The following is an 18,349-nucleotide window of genomic DNA, read 5'->3' on the forward strand; positions in this document are numbered from 1 at the left end:
AGTTCTGATTGATACAAGAAACACTTAACGGTTTTCATTGCAGCTGAAAGGGCTGCAGCTATAGAATACTTTACTTCTGGGGGTGTGGTTGGGCTTTTCAGTAGCATTCGAGCACTTTCCACTGTGTGTGAGTATAATTTTAGCATTCATAATGAAAGCAACATGCGGTATGTGACAGGTGATGATTTCCTTCACTCTCCTTCTCTGTCGCAGTTATCATAGTATAGGAGCATAATGTACTTTTATTTACAGTACAGACCAAAAGTTTGGACACACCTCATTCAAAGAGTTTTCTTTATTTTCATGACTATGAAAATTGTAGATTCACACTGAAGGCATCAAAACTATGAATTAACACATGTGGAATTATATACCTAACAAAAAAGTGTGAAACAACTGAAAATACGCCTTATATTCTAGGTTCTTCAAAGTAGCCACCTTTTGCTTTGATCACTGCTTCGCACACTCTTGGCATTCTCTTGATGAGCTTCAAGAGGTCGTCACCTGAAACGGTCTTCCAACAGTCTTGAAGGAGTTCCCAGTGATTCTTAGAACTTGTTGGCCCTTTTGCCTTCACTCTGCGGTCCAGCTCACCTCAAACATCTGGATTGGGTTCAGGTCTGGTGACTGTGGAGGCCAGGTCATCTGGCGCAGCACCCCGTCACTCTCCTTCTTGGTCAAATAGCCCTGACACAGCCTGGAGGTGTGTTTGAGGTCATTGTCCTGTTGAAAAATAAATGATGGTCCAACTAAATGCAAACCGGATGGAATAGCATGCCGCTGCAAGATGCTGTGGTCGCCATGCTAGTTCAGTAGGCCTTCAATTTTGAATAAATCCCCAACAGTGTGACCAGCAAAGCACCCCCACACCATCACACCTCCTCCTCCATGCTTCACGGTGGGAACCAGGCATGTAGACTCCATCGTTCACCTTTTCTGCATCGCACAAAGACACGGTGGTTGTAACCAAAGATCTCAAGTTTGGACTCATCAGACCAAAGCACAGATTTCCACTGGTCTAATGTCCATTCCTTGTGTTCTTTAGCCCAAGCAAGTCTCTTCTGCTTGTTGCCAGTCCTTAGCAGTGGTTTCCCAGCAGCTATTCTACCATGAAGGCCTGATTCACACAGTCTCCTCTTAACAGTTGTTCTAGAGACGTGTCTGCTGCTAGAACTCTGTGTGGCATTGACCTGCTCTCTAATCTGAGCTGCTGTTAACCTGCCATTTCTGAGGCTGGTGACTCTGATGAACTTATCCTCCGCAGCAGAGGTGACTCTTGGTCTTCCTTCCCTGGGCCGGTTCTCATGTGAGCCACTTTCTTTGTAGCGCTTTGTAGTGATAAGTATTGTCTATTCAGTGGGACTATCAGCTGTGTGTCCACCTGACTTCTGCACAACACAACTTATGGTCCCAACCCCATTTATAAGGCAAGAAATCCCACTTATTAAACCTGACAGGGCTCACCTGTGGAGTGAAAACCATTTCAGGTGACGACCTCTTGAAGCTCATCAAGAGAATGCAGAGTGTGTGAAGCAGTAATCAGAGCAAAAGGTTGCAACTTTGAAGAAACTAGAATTTAAGGCATATTTTCAGTTGTTTTACACTTTTTTGTTAAGTACATATTTCCACATATGTTAATTCATAGTTTTGTTGCCTTCAGTGTGAATCTACAATGGCAATAGTCATGAAAAGAAAGGAAACTCATTGAATGAGAAGGTGTGTCTAAACTTTTGGTCTGTACTGTATATCTGGTATATAACGTATTGGGTGTTATGATGTAATTGTCTGACTGAATTTGTTGGGCAGGTGTTGCACCCAGAAAGGGAAACAGTGTTTGTCCACTATAGCAAGTACATTTGTGGATTGTGGGGAAAGATGAATGGCAATCAATTGGACACCTTCCTTTTTTATATTAATGAAGGAGGAAGGTGTTTTATCATAAATTAGGATTCAGACTGTCATTCCTCCGACACACTAACAATCAGCACATCAATTAAGAAGCATTGGCTTAACCTCTACATGTAGCAATTATTTCATTTTGTTGAGTTTTAAACACTTTGTGTATTACTTTCCTAATACCAGAAGTAACTTTCTGGTACACAGTTTAAACCTCGAGAGATGAAGACTTCCTGTACAAGTCTGGTGAAAAAGTCTGGGCTGCTACAAGGCCAGAAACACAACTCAAAAGGAATATTAATGCCGTGCCGCTAACTAATTGGTATGTAAATATGCGACTGCTTGCTAACAAATTTCCCAAAAACCACTTAAACATTCTGAACGGTGTGCACAATTTGTCTCTGCTGCCCCCGAGTGACCAATAAATGTAGACTTTACTTCATAGAGGATCATTGACAGCAGTTACTGGGTGTTCAGCATTTGTAGTGGTGGGACTTCTTGTGTTTAAGCTGCAAAATTATGCAGCTCGTGGAGCTGGGAAATCTGTCGGGACTTTGCACTCAAGTGCTTGACATAGCAGCCCGTTTTATTGTGAAATAACCTGTACTTTTTTATTTTAGAAGCTGGGATCTATCCTGCCAGGCTGGTCTGTCTTTTTTCAATTTGACACTCCCACTTGAGAATGTGATATTTTTCATTGTTCGGGGCTTGTGTCAATTTCAACCAGAACCAGATAGCTTTCCCCTTGCTGTGCCGCAACAATAAAGTCTCATGTTCCTTTGAGGAAACTTGAGCTTCAGACCACCTCTGGCACTTTGAAGAAAGCCTTGCAAATCTATCCATATTGTACCTGCGGGATCAAACCATCTTCTTGGTGCTCAGCAAGAAATTATCATAAAAAAGAATTGGCTCCATGTTGGATTCCAGTATGCAATTCAGTCAGGAAAGAATAAGAAAAAAAGAACATGTAGGAAGAAAAATCTTCCCCATGATTGTAACATAAAGGCAAACCTATGATGATCTGATTGATCCTGTCACAAGGCAGGAAACATTGAATACCTACTCCAATTAAAATGCAACTTCTAAGTCCCTTATCTGAGAACAAGAGACACCACATTCCGTTTTCAACAAAGACTGAAATGGGTTTATCACCTAGTCTTGAGCTAATAAAATTCAGTCAAGCAACAGAATAAACCAGTCAATTTAGTCAGAGTTGGAGACTCTACTTTTTCGGTTGGGGTGAGGGGATAGGAGGGGAGAAAAGAACAGGACAGAGAGCAACAAGCAAACAGACATAAGTCCACCTGCTGCAGATGTGATGGAGGCAGGACGCTCGGATCACAAACATCTGCAATGCATCACAATTATATTTCATATTTACCTGTTATCAAATAAGGTCACATGCACAATGCATGCTTAAATAAATGTGATTTAAATGTGTCCAGTCTAATTTGGAAAAAAAAAAAAGAAGAAGAAGAATATGTTTCTGTCCTGATTTTATGTAAGTAGATCGTTTTGTGATGGGGTTGAAACTTTGGGCTCCTGGTACTCTGGTTTTGACAGGACCTCTTCAAGCAGCCTCTTCATTAAATCATAAACAGAGAGTGTTTTCTTGTGTGCGCCAGCGAAGCAGTACACTACACTGTTCTCATCCAGCAGCTTTCTGATGCGTATCAGTTAATCCTCGACACGGATCATCAATACTGACCTGAAAAACTTGGAGGGCAAAGCTGGAGATTAAAGGCATTTTTGACGCTCTGGTAGAAGTGATGGTCACTGCTGTATCAATCCATTTAAGCCACTATCTCATATCTCATGGCAAGGTTTGCTGGCAGAGGACACTTAGCAGTGCATCTCGCCTCAGCGTGCCATATTCTCCTCACTAATGCAGGGCCCAGAGAGAGTCTTAATACCATCTGCTTTGAGACCTGACCATCGAAATGTTAGGCCAACCCTGTTAAAATGTTTGCTGAAGGCTTATTTCTCTCTCTCTCTTTGTGCCGTTTATTTGTCCTCTTGTTCTTATTCGACATTGCCGACATTACCCCCGCCCCATCCTTTTTTTTTCCTCCTTCCCACTCATCCGTCCGTCCCCTGTCTAGCATTCCCTGGTGCCTCTGTCTGTCTCTTCTTCAGCTTTCAGCCCTCCTCCGTCCACATCTCCCCCTCTTCCCCCTGAGGTGGAACTACCAATTATGAAAAAATGAACCATGACAGCTCGGACATCTGCTGAAGAGTGGACTCTATTGTGGGGATTCATTCTGTTGTCTGCTGAAATACAGCACGCGGTACAATGATAAAGGGAGGTCGCCAAGGACCACGCAGTGATGAATCGTCACGGCTGGCAAGCACAAAGGAGAGATAGATGGAAAAATCAACAATGTGCACAGCTGATATCCAGACCGTTCAAGTCATTGGTGTACATGAAAGGTGACCATTAACATGCGAATATCCAGATTATAAATATCAACGTGTAAACTAATAGGACCTGAGGTGATATTTGGTTGTCTGTTTATGACTGTTCACATCAGGTGTGTGTGTGTGTGTGTGTGTGTGTGTGTGTGTGTGTGTGTGTGTGTGTGTGTGTGTGTGTGTGTGTGTGTGTGTGTGTGTGTGTGTGTGTGTGTCCCTGCTAATATAATCCCGCCATGCAGTAACTATAACTGTTACTTCTACCAAAAGTGCCAGCCCTAATATAGCAAAACAAAACAACGAGAGTAATTCATAATGTTTGTCCAGTCGATATCTGCATGCATGTCATTTACAAATGTACAAATAAAACAACGACATACATGGATTTCATTACATTTCACACCCATTGCACGAGTGACAGACTGAAACAAATGCCACCAGGTAACAATATAAACACAAACAAACATGTACCTCAATATTCATCCTAGAAACTGAACATTCTGTTAAAACAAAATGCAAACATGAAACTCGAACCACAGAACAACATATGCATGAGTTATAGCACACAGACGATATACATGCCCACATTCTCATCGGTAATATAACATAGCAGACGATAATCACTGATGGCAGTTTCATTGCCATAAACTGTGGTGTTGTCATTCCTGGAGAAGTGGGTATGCACTCAATCTTTCACTTTATCTAATAGCAGCCCAGGAATATATATATATTTTTTTTAGAAACAGAGTAATGTAAGTCTATTTTACTAAGTGGAAATCAATCACCTAAGTTCAGTATGATTTATTGGTTAGTAATATTTGCCTTTGCCATGACTCACCTTACTCTGTCACTGATTGGCTCGTCAACTCTCATACTGCCGCTAAATATATACATTAACCAATCAAATCTGTGATTGCAGTCAGTACTAGCCAGTTAGAGGCAAAGGAGGGTGGGTGTTGGCTTCCTCATCCTTGGGTGAAAAAAGGCAATGTGGTGCATCATGGGGCATTTGGAAGGAGTGTGTAGCTGACTGAAAAACAGGGTATATGACATATATCCACCCTGGATTACCCCGCTGGCCATAACTATTTCATGAACACACTTGGACATCATTTCCATACACACTAAAGGATCAAAGAAACATGTTCCTACTAATTACAACGGACATGATGAACAGTAACAAAGACGATAGGTATATTGTATTAGCTATTTGTATTTGATGAAACATTGACTATAATAAATACTTAGTCCAGAAGAAGAGTACAAATACCAAAGTCATGACATATCATTATGTCCTCTAAAGGCCTCTGCATTGTTGTTTAACCAAGGGACATTGACCAACTTGATGGCAGTACAGAATATCTGTGGATACTAGTGTCTTTGGTGGGTAACACTTCACTTGTGAGCTTGTATAGACGGGGCCACCACAACAATTTATAACACCGTGCTTTTGCCATTTTGTTGATGCATTATACAGGCCTTGGATGTAGTCCTTCCTGGTTGGTCTACTTTAACTTGCAAGTTTCCAAGGAGCCGTGTTTGTGAAGTCAATGAAAATAAACTTATGGCAACTAAAAATTAGTTCATGGAGTCTCCAAACATTTGTGCTGCCAGATATGGCGCAGGGAAAACCTCTGTCAGACGTCCAAGACTTACAGCTGTCTCGGATGATGAGGCCAACACGACTTTCTGAGGAATGCTACTGAACTGGTAAAGATCCAGATGAACAAATATGACCAAATAAAGTCAGTAAGTGATCCATACACTATCTGGACTAAAGTGTAAAGTCTGGACCGAATCTCAAAGTGCCCACTACTACACTTCAAGTTAGTCCTCAGACATTCATCTTAGATTCTCAATCCCAGTTTGCTGAACCCAATGGATATAATGCTTGTTTTTGAGTGCCAATCTATCTCCCATGCCTTTCATTAGTGAAAGGATCGATCCAAGCAGCATACATTTGGTCCACCTATCCATCTACTATCCTTTTTGAACCAGTATTTCACTTCACATATCCAGACGAGGAGCTATGTTTAGCACCTGGATTCAGCTGCACCTGACATGTATTAGTATGTCCTGTGTCTACATGGGGATCCCACGGCTTGGTTTATCATGTTTGCACAAGTCAGAGGAGGAGAAAATGTAATACAGGCCAGAATAAAGTGTGGTTTCTACCCCTGCAGCTGTATCACTGCATCTGGAGCCTTATCGAAGTAAGACAGTTGGCCATCTTTGACAGCTGAAGTTCTGACAGCAAAAGGTAAGAGTGCTGACTTGTGCAGCTGCTTTTATTTCAACCGTGTCCAAGAGAACATCAGGTGTGGGAATGCCGTCGAGACTTGTGGGAATGAATAGTGATAGATACTTCACAGAGAGGGAATGGCTATCCTCCATGAAGGCTGGCTGACTATTGTTTCCATTGTCTGAGACATGATATCAGAGAAATGCACTGCTGGTCTATCTTAAAGTTGGATCTGAGAAGGTGTTAGTGCTTTATAGTTGTGGCATCCACACTAGAACAAGGCAACTACATGTATTCAATAATTGTTCTTAACCATTATTAATCTTATCGACATCCATCGACCCACACATTTATGTATCCACCATTTATGTATCCATTATCGGACAATGGAGCAAATCCCACTATGGGGAAAGACATACATTCCACATGTATGTCAAAACATAAATAAGTTGTTTAGTACAGGTGGATGGCTGTAAGGTTTTTAATACTGTGTATTTTTGTATGTGAACCACTGTGACACCACTGTGCCATATTAATAAATGGATTTATTGATACAAAGCAAGTACAGACAATGGGAGAGTGACAATTTTTACTAGAATATGTTTTGACAAGTTTACCAGTGGAAGAAGACATACTAAAGACATGTAATGCTACATACATTCATCACTTTACTGCTGAACCTGGGAACAACACAGCAATTCCCACTGATGGAGCCAGCAACTGCTTGAAATGTAGTTTCCCTCCTGCCTTCCTTTTTCTGTACAATTATTTCTTAATATTAGTTGAATGGACCCGGTACCATACAGGATATTACATTACCATTTGACACACCACTAGTTACTGTAGCTTGTTGAGCAGCAGAGGCAGACAGTCTTGCTAAAGTACACATTCTTTACAGCTAAAACTCTCCATTAAATAGACCACAGAATAGTTGCACATGTTTTAAGTGTGTCTACAGAATAATGTTTCGTGTATTTTTTATTTTTTTGTGTTCATTCAGAATTCAAGGCTCCACAAACTCGTCAACACTCAAATTACCTTCAGTCCTCTACAACTGTATGGCAACTCCTTGAAAGGCAGAAGAGGTTTACCTTTTAGCAAACCTGCCGTTGTGTTTAGGTCTGCATGGGCTTCAAAGGAAGGTGACAAATAAGCTTCAAAAAGCATAGTTGTTGATGCATACAGTATGATCCTGCCAATCTGACCACTACTGTTATTATTAAGAGTTTGGTTTTATTGGCACATTGTATTTTTACATTGTGTTAACCCCAGCAAGGGTTATATTATGGAACTGCCTAAAGGATGTAATAGAACAAAGCTGGAACATGAACCAGTGTATAAAGCTTTTGAAATAATATATCATTATTAAGTATAAGAAATAAGAGGAACAATTTTACCTAGGGCAACAATGATATATAATATGTATATCATGGTATAAAAAAGTAATACTTAATAAACATAATAGAAGGTATGTATTGTAATAGAGCATATTATTAATTTACATATTGCCACACTATATTTTGTATTTAAAATGAAACTGATGAAATTGAAATGGCTAAACATGATTAAAATATGACTGATAGTTATTAGCAAGCTGGAATACTCATGCACACGTCGGTGCCAGAGTTTCAGCAGTGCGGCATCTACACAGTTCGGCCAGGGCCGTTGGCACAGCCGAAACAAATTCCTTCAGCCAGGAGGAGCTCGCCGAATGAAATGGCGTAATTTTGTTCAGCCGAACTTTCTTCTTGTTCTTATGGAGTATGAATCGGCTTTAAGACAACAAGCAGAGTGAGTCTCTGATTAATAGCTTTGTCACGTCTCTTCTAATTTCCATTAGTGCTGGAAAAATTGCTGTTAGTGCTGTGTTGCTAAATAATTTCCCCAGGAATTAATTAGGTGATTCTGAGGTTTTAAAGATATAACATGTTTATTATGAGATGATGATGTCACGCAGACCCCCACATTGTCCAAATTGAACAAAATTAGTTTGTACCGTTTCCTTTTCTGAACTATACTAACTCCCCTCAAGTTGCATTTTGAGAGAATACATGCACACATTTCTACATTTCATACTCCACTCTCAACTCTAAGAGTTTATTACAGCCTGATATAAAAAAAAAAAAAAAAAAAAGGAAAATGTGCTTTGGTCCAGTAAAAACTGCATGATTACTGGACCGGTGTCCAGTAAAAAATGTTGGCATTTCGCGATCCCTGCATACATACATACATATACCCAGAACATTGCTACTGTCTGAGCGCAACAGCTTGTTAAAATGTCATGATGCACCTGAGCACATCACTCAAAGCTGTCAGCTCCTGGCGTTAACTACAGGACCACCACTGCGCTCGTCCAAAAACACTCTCTTTTATTACTGCAACAGTTCAGCGAAGTACATTTCTGACAGCACTGGAAGGCGAGAAATAAACAGTGCAGTTGAAAAGTTAAAACGCAGCTTCAAAGACGTGTGGTTGCTCTGAGGGGGCGTGGCCTTGTGAGTTCGACAGCTTCTCCTCAGAGTATGAACAGTCCTGCCAAAAAAAGCATTAATTTCGGCAGCTGGCTGACGTCACTATCCAGAAATGTCATTGAAACATGAGACCACAAAGAGAAGCCTACATGACCAGTTAAACTTATATAATCCTCCTGATATACACGCAGACGGAGGGTGTGTGTGTATGTGTGTGTGTGTGTGTGTGTGTGTGTGTGTGTGTGTGTGTGTGTGTGTGTGTGTGTGTGTGTGTGTGTGTGTGTGTGTGTGTGTGTGTGTGTGTGTGTGTGTGTCTGTGTGTGCGTGTACTTGCTTAGACCCAAGCAAGCCAGCAGGTAACAATCTAGGTTAAAGATCCCCAGCTCTGTGGATCGATCTGTCCCTCAGCCTCCACCGGCCTGCCTTTAATACTTAATGAGAAAAGCTGTTTGATGAATGTGAGCCACCCTCCTCCCTATGTGATCTATTAACACTGCTTTACATTCATCTATAGGATTGTGACACACGCGCACACACACACACATACACACACACACTGATGAATGTATATGCATGCATGCATAAGTACACACGTAAAGGTGCGGTAAAAAACAAACACGCACACACAAAAGCTACCAAATCCACACAACAGGGCATGCCTAGCAAAGAAACAACGTTTCCACTCATCTGTTGGTGCCTGGTTATGCCAGCCATAGGTACATCCATAAATGTGACAAAGATGAAGAACATTTGCACAGAATTCATTTTTATTCACCTGGTTTAGGAGTACAGGAGCCTATTCTCCGTCACCGTCAATGTCACCATGGCAGCTGTCGTCACTGTCCACAGCTATGACTGCTTGCATTCCATAGAATTATGCTGGTTTCCTTTGTTAGTGCTACAGGAAAATAATCGACATAAATTACATATATATATATATATATATATATATATATATATATATATAGAAGCCTACATGACCAGTTAAACTTATAGCACTAACAAAGGAACCCAGCATAATATATATATATATATATATATATATATATATATATATATATATATATATATATTTTTTTTTTTTTTTTTTTTATTTATTAATTTTTAATTTTTTTTTTTTTTTTTTTTTCATATTATATAGTAACTAAAGAAAGTGAGTATGTTGAAAGCCATCTTGATACAGCATTGTATTTGCGGACATTACAACAGAATATAGTGAATAAGTGATCATTGGTATTACTCCATTATGTCAGCAATAGAAGTAAACAATTGTACAATATTTTTTGTTGTTGTTATCTTAGCACAACTTATGTCAAATTTGACAGTTCAACCAAACTTGAACGACCAAAAATCACAAAGTTTTCAAGATCAGAAGAGATAAAGTTGAGGCACTGGAAGATCGAAACAATAAGAACACAGATCTACCAACACAGGAACACAGACGAACCAACAACCAGAACACAAAGAAGATGTCCAACATAAACCACAACCACCAGGTGAAGGCAATGACACACTCAGGCCACATTTACACACATACTGTATTTATAAAAACGTATATTTCAAAAATTTCAAAAATAGCCAGATACTTCTAAAAATGAAAATAATTCACACAAACCAGCATTACATGATTGTCTCAATGAGTGTCTCAAACATATCGGCGTCAGTGTAACAGAAACACATAGGTGTGCTCGCCAATCAGAATCCTGGAAATGCAATTCCTCTGGAAATACCAGTTCATTTTCAAAGTTTTCCCACCAGCGAAGTTCTCCCAGGTCTGATACAAAACTGCTGGTGATGACATTCAGGCAGGCAACCCTTGGTGAGAGGAAAAGCACTCCTTCTCCTCCGTTCCTCCACATAGCAGAGCATTTGTGACTGTGAATGCCAACAAGCCAAAAGTGTTTGAACAAACGCAAAAACAAGCACCACCTTAACAGCATCAATTGTCCTCACAGTCAAACTGTAGGCACATGTCGCACACATATCATGCTTTTGTCACATACCATCACATAAAATTCCAACTCCCCTTGTCTACATGCAAACGTAAAGACAGCGTTTTCCCAAATCTTCACTTTGGCTGGAGTTTTCAGATGCAATATAATTGTTTTAGGTGACTTGTGGCTTTGTTTATGCTTAAACAAGAAGCACAAAAGCATTGAAAAATCACGGTTTTTGCTACAAGCAAACAATCCCTCAGGCCCAGGAGAAACAAATCAGGGCAGGGAGCAGCAGATATGAGGAAAGGAGGTCAAGTGAGAGACAGAGGTAGAATCTGGAAATAACACAAGAAGCGACATTTTTTTGCCACGATAAATTGAATAATGTTGCAAAGCTGCTGGGTGGGTCATTATATACAAAACAGTTAGTAAAACTGAAGATGAACAAAAACAAGTTAATGTTTAGGTAGATATAAATTATAGCTCTTAAAATCTTGAAATAAAATCCCAAACAAAATAGTATGGTCAGACTTAAAGCGTGAAGGAGCCAGCAAGAACATAGGCATCAAATATACTTAATGCAATTCCCGCCTGATCACCTTACTCCTTGTTATAATGTAATATTGTATTTATTCAAAACTCTGGATAGTTCTATATCAATATGATTTGGGCTCTCTCTTTGGTTTCATCCACGACGAACAAAGAGTAACACTCAGACATGTATGGAAGTAAAACTGTGCCATCAGATTCTGAATTCGAATTTTTAACTCTGAATTTTTCCATCAGATTCTGAATTCGAATTTTTAACTCTGAATTTTTTTACCATCGAAATCAGACTTTGAATTTGAAAAGCTGTCTAAAACATCTAAAAATATTCAGTGTGTAAAAATTCAATGTGTCTAAAAATTCATCTGCAAAAAAAAAATTCAGCTGCAAAAAAAATTCGGCTGCAAAAAAAATTCATCTGCAAAAAAAATTCATCTGCAAAAAAAAAATTCGGCTGTAAAAAAAATTCGGCTGCAAAAAAAATTCGGCTGCAAAACAGCCAGAATCTCTGTGCCATCAGGACGATGCAATCGATACCTGTCTCATTCACCCAACATCCAATCAAGGGAAGCTTTGTTGGTCACGTGACCAGTCCAACACTGGGCAGGAGGCCCAGGGTTTTCAATCAGCCATGGAGGCCAGCGGTAGTGACGCTTCGGTGAGTATTTGCCATTTATGTCTGTAAACCACACGTTGCAAATCACCAGAAGTTATGAAGCAACATATGTGGTGAACTTTTAATGATGTGTGAAAATGTTTTCAAAGAAATTACATTTACTGTATGCAATGTTTTACATGCAGAAAATAGTTAAATTGTCTCCTGTTTGATTTTTTTTTTAATGTCCATTGAATACTCTAATCTGCGCAGTGCTTGTTATGGCAAAAGCATTTTTTAACAAACATAACGTGAGCTGCCCCCCCACCCCCACCCCATCCAGCGAAAATCAGTGAAAATAGTCAAGTGGTTTGTGCTGCCTTGGTCCTGGTTTGTGCTGATTAAAAGTATCGTTTGTGCAGCTTTAATTTGTTAGATATAATAAAATAATTATGAACAAAAATGGTGTCAATCTGCATTGGTGGTGGGTTGTACTGCCTTTGTTTTTAAGATATTAAATAAATAATTTTAGGAAATACAAAACCTGAACAAAAAATGATATCTTAAAGGCATATTGAATGAGCATATCTGAATTTATGTTTGCTGATGGAAATGTTTTGTTTAGTTGTTAGGTCTTGATAATGTATGTATACACCACAGTGTCATCTTTTCTGCTATTCAAACTATGTCACTTCAATTAAAGTCCAGTAATATTCAGTTGTTTAAAACTATCTTGAAGTTCTAGTTTCTAGATAAATGATCAGTTATTATCATGCAATTTTTTCAATGCAGGTTCTTCTTCAGCGGATCACATGGCCTCAAGATGACAGTGATGATGAGGACGATTGCTCAATTCAAGCAAAATGCCGCATGTGGAGCTATGTAGGACAGTTCATAGCCAATGGTAGGTTTAAGGCCTCCTCATGCTACCAATGTCTGAGTGTGCGCAGAGTACACGTGATCATAATCTATTTTACTCTACTCTATAGCAGCCGCAAGTGAATTAAATGACCTGGTGAAGCTCTGGACTGGATGGGAGGTTCTGCCACAAAGTCTCACCATCCACATCATCAGTGGCAGACACCCCACGGCCTCCACCTGCTTTGAGACCTTGTGCATCCCAGGACATTATACGGACTACAATTCTTTTAAAAACGACATCCTGGCATGCATTGCCACTTGCCATACGGGATTTGGTCTTGTGTGAGTTACTATATGGGGCCTGTATTTAGGTAAAGTGAAAAGTTCATGTTTCCAAGCCTAAATGACATGTTTGAGAGCTCTGGATGTCTGGATACGTTTTTCATTTATACAATCCAAATTTAAGAAATGAGAATGGTTGAATTTCTTGTTTGTCCAAAGTAACTAGTGTTGATGTTTGTTAATTGTTAAAATAAATTTGACTGCATAGATCCCACTTCCAAGACTTGACTGAATTGTTGCATTTGTTGAACAGCAACCCACCGATTCTCTGAACCATGCACTGTGAGATTCCTTGCCCTTCTTACTCTAGTTTGACGTATGCAATGTTCCAAGTATTCAACTTATAAAGTGGACACTGATTTTATTTCCATATTACACAATTGAAAGTCTTTGTTACATTGTTACAACACTCATTCTATATTTCTATATTTCTATATTTGTATATTTGTATATTTTTATTCCCTACTTTTTATATTCTATTACATTGTATTTTATAAACCAGAATGCTGCAACAAAACAATTTCCCTTCAGGGATTAATAAAGTCATCTATCTATCTATCTATCTATCTATCAAGCTACAACATACAAAACTCAGAGCTGATTCTCTGATTAATTCCTTCAGACATGAAGGAATTGCTCACAAAATTGAACAGCAGCAATGTAAATGTCACTGCCAAAGCACTGGGATGCAGCTCTTGGGTGAACTGCAGCTCTTAAAACTGCCATTTGTCCATCAGTCAGTGGGCATCCTGTGTGTGGAACAACCATGCTGGAGTGGTCATCATAAGGAAGTCCACTGTTTTCCCAGTCAATGTCAGGAATATCCAGGCCCTACAAATGGAGAGAATTTTAATTGAAATATGTAATAAAGTAACATGAAACAAGCAGTATACAAAAATGTTTCATTCTGCATACTAATAACTCCATGCTTTGAAAACAATATTATCCAAAACATTACTGAAGACGTTACCGAAGAGCCACATGCCTCCGGAGCGCGGGTTCCCTCCCCCTGCAATAGTGTTTCTAGCGCCACCGTCAATGACCTGGTTATGTTTGTTAAAAAATGTTTTTGCCATAACAAGCACTGCGCAGATTAGAGTATTCAATGGACATTAAAAAAAAAAGTAAATGTAATTTCTTTGAAAACATTTTCACACATCATTAAAAGTTCACCACATATGTTGCTTCATAACTTCTGGTGATTTGCAACGTGTGATTTACAGACATAAATGGCAAATACTCACCGAAGCGCCGTCACTACCGCTGGCCTCCGTGGCTGAATGAAAATCCTGGGCGCTCCTGCCCAGTGTTGCACTGGTCACGTGACCAACAAAGCTTCCCTTGATTGGATGTTGGGTGAATGAGACAGGTATCGATTGCATCGTCCTGATGGCACAGATATTCTGGCTGTTTTGCAGCCGAATTTTTTTTGCAGCCGAATTTTTTTTGCAGCCGAATTTTTTTTACAGCCGAATTTTTTTTTTGCAGCCGAATTTTTTTTGCAGCCAAATTTTTTTTTTGCAGATGAATTTTTAGACACATTGAATTTTTACACACTGAATATTTTTAGATGTTTTAGACAGCTTTTCAAATTCAAAGTCTGATTTCGATGGTAAAAAAATTCAGAGTTAGAAATTCAAATTCAGAATCTGATGGCACAGTTTTACTTCCATAGACATGCACAGTAACAAATACTGGCGGAGGTCATTTTATTTTGTCTTAGACACTTTTGTCCTCTAGGCTTTCATAGTTATGTCTGCTCCACTTTTGTTTTCCACCTTTCGGGACTTTTTGCATCACAGCAGTTTTAATGTATTGTCTCATACTTTTATCACAAAAAATATATATTTATATATATCTGGTGAGTGCTGTCTTCTTTTTGGTATCCATATTCTTTACTATCCTAAGCTCCTCATTGTCCTGCGTCTTATCCCAAAGTTGTCTTGTAAAAAAAGCTCTTTTTTAAAGAATAATTCTGGGTAATGCATTTCTCTTCCAGCTGCCGTCATGATGATTGATTGTGCTCAGAACTTTATTACCTTCCACAGAGTGGGGCTGGTTTTTAGTTGTCTTCAAGCAGTCCAATCTATACACAGACGAGTCAACTCCACAAGTTTCGAAACACATCCCTTTAACTGTCAGCAACATGCTGCCTCTTCCTGAATACTAAATCTTCCCCAACAGAAGTTGTGTGAGGCAGACCTTGTGGTTGAGTTGCATCACCACGCTACTCTTCAGTATGCATTTTATGTCTTTATGTGCCAAAGAAAAAGATACATGTATCTCTGCTCAACATGAATAGACTTTCATCAGAAAAAAGTGCTGAGGTCAACTGGTGACGTGGTCAGGCACCCTTGCAGGTGGCCTGGCACGTAGACCGCACTGATGGTGCCTCTCACCTCCCTTAGGCCGGTTACGAATGGTGCAGTGTTGGGCAAGACATGAAGTTTGCTGTCTGCAGATTGCACTTGTTGAGCAGCATTCATCATTTAGTTCCACTGGTCATTGTTCACAATAAAGTGGTCATCAGTGTGGGACGTGGACACAGGATGTTCTCTTCAATGTCTTTCTGTGACTCATTCAGTCTCTCTGTATCGCTCTTCAACCTGTTGATGACACTCAGTGACACTCTGAGCTCAGTGGACAAATCCATCTGAGAACTTCCCGTTTTGAAGCCTTCAGCGGTGAGATACTGTTGATTAATTCTTCAGTGTGGTCTTGGCCTTGCGATGTGAAGACGATGATGAGGAGGACAGTTTTAATACCAATTCTAATTGAAACTCAAAATGTATTGGTTGAGTCATAGATCAGTCACCTGTTGTGAATTTTGCTGTTAACCACCTTATTAGAGAAAAAAGTTGTGCAAAAAGTACTGAAACATTAAACAGATGGATATGTGCATTATAAAGTTAAGAGAAGGTCACTTTACATTTTATCTGTAAAGATTATCATGCATTTCAGGTGCATACTGAAATGTCACCGCAACGTTGAATATCCCAAACTTTAGTGAGTGTTACTGGGGTGGACAGAGGTTCAAGTGCAGGAAGCAACCAGGAAACAGATTGAACGTTTAAAGCCAGGAATTTATTTTAAACAGAAATAATAACTAGTCTAGAGTCTTCCCTGCAGGCAATCCTCCCAGAGGAGTTGGAGAGCAGAGACTCACAGTCTGGGCTGAAGTTGGGGACGCGCATGAGTGTACTGTGGATTTACGGTCCGCATCGAGTGGAGTGAGGTCCCTGGTTAAATAGTGGAGCTTCTCATTCTCACACCACCTCCACCTGGTAACCGCAGCTGCTTCCAATCCAGATAGTTTGCCAGCCGGCTCTCCCCTCTTAATACAGCCGCCTGACACGCCCACCTGAAACATGCTACAGAGGAGAGGGAAACACACCTGTAGCACTATGACACTCCTATGAGGCTGCAGAGGAGCAGGGCATGACAGTGAGTAGTGTATTCATGCACCAAACACTACTGCCTAGTCTTAGTAATTGTTGGACCTTATTTTGAAATCCATCATTAAAAGCTGCCTGCAGGTGCCGTTCTCTGCAAAGGTGGAAACAAAGGACTCCCAGCTAACTATGAAGCCTTTTGACACCAAAATGTTAATATTCTTTATTAACACCAAAGCTCAAAGGAAATGGTTGATCTGTGTGCAGTGTAGGTTCTATTTTGTGTAATATGGAAACATTTTCTCATCTTTTCACAAGTACCAACTGGAGCCATTAGTCAATCTTGGGCTTGACAAAATTGGAAACTTCTGCCAGCACTTGTCATTTTGTATGTTTTGGGTTATTTTTTTCTTGGAATTAACAGAAAGCATCAGGTTGAGTGGAACCTTCCAATACCATGAGCTTTAAGACTAAACATGCCTCAGGCTGATGCACAGCTCACAGTTGCAATGTCAATGGGGCAGAAAACCTCATTATTGCCAGCCTCCATCCTTGATGTCATGGGCGCAAGCAGATGGGCCTTAAAGGCAGCTGGAGTTGAGATGAGTAAATTCCATTTCAAAGTTATTGAAGGTATGCAACGTCATTGAAAGAAAATTGAGGAATACGTAAAACTCAACAGAGTCTCAAAGCATCATCAAAGAGATTCCGTTGCTACATATTCCCCACCCAAATGTCACTTCAAATTAACATCCTTAACTCTGCAACATGTGGTTCAAAGATGTTTGTCAGAGATTGTGTTTAAATTAGCACACATATTATGGTGACATGGTTTCAGTGGCATTCAGGACTGGATCCATTCTGACACAGGGATCCTAACTGGAAGTGAACATACAATAATTGTGTTCCAATAGTTTGAATCTAACTCATGATTGTGAGTATCTAACCATATTCATATTTTAGAAAGCTTCATTGCACAGCTTCTTGATACTGACATTCCAGAACATACACTAACAATGTCTTTGATTTAGTCCAAAACCCAACGGTGGTACATGAGAAAGAGTATTTGATGGTGGAAAGGTAAAACTGCCATTTGAAAGAGATACATCTACGGAACCAGACTAAGAGGAGGAGACTTCCTGCTGTTCTTGATGTGGTTGGCCAATAGAAAGAAAGGAAAGATATGATAGACAGACACATTGTGTTGAGAGATTCAAACCCTGGTTTGGGTCGTGGATAGGGATGCTCAGGAATTAGGCTTGTAATGAGGCTTGTGAAGGTTACTGGAAAACTGTAATCCTTTTCTATTACAAGTTACCTGTCAAAAAATGGAATCACTAACTTACTCTGAGTACTAAAATAAAAAAAATATATGTACCAGAGTACTTTAGTTACTTTTGGATTACTTCACCAGCAAACGTAAAAAATAAAGGCAAGAAAGAATAGAAATCATTGTCTACATCTTATCTTATGCACATAATACACAAATTGCACTTAACAGAGCAACATTTTAACTATCAAAACTCAGTAACCAATATATATTTTTTTAAGAACCAAAACCACAATACAAGTAAAGCTTTCAATTATTCAAGTGTTAGTCTTCAAAACTATTTCTATTTAAGAAAATCTCTCTCTCTCTCTCTCTCTCTCTCTCT

This window comes from Blennius ocellaris (genome assembly GCF_963422515.1).
Source record: "Blennius ocellaris genome assembly, chromosome: 9".
NCBI lineage: Eukaryota > Metazoa > Chordata > Actinopteri > Blenniiformes > Blenniidae > Blennius > Blennius ocellaris.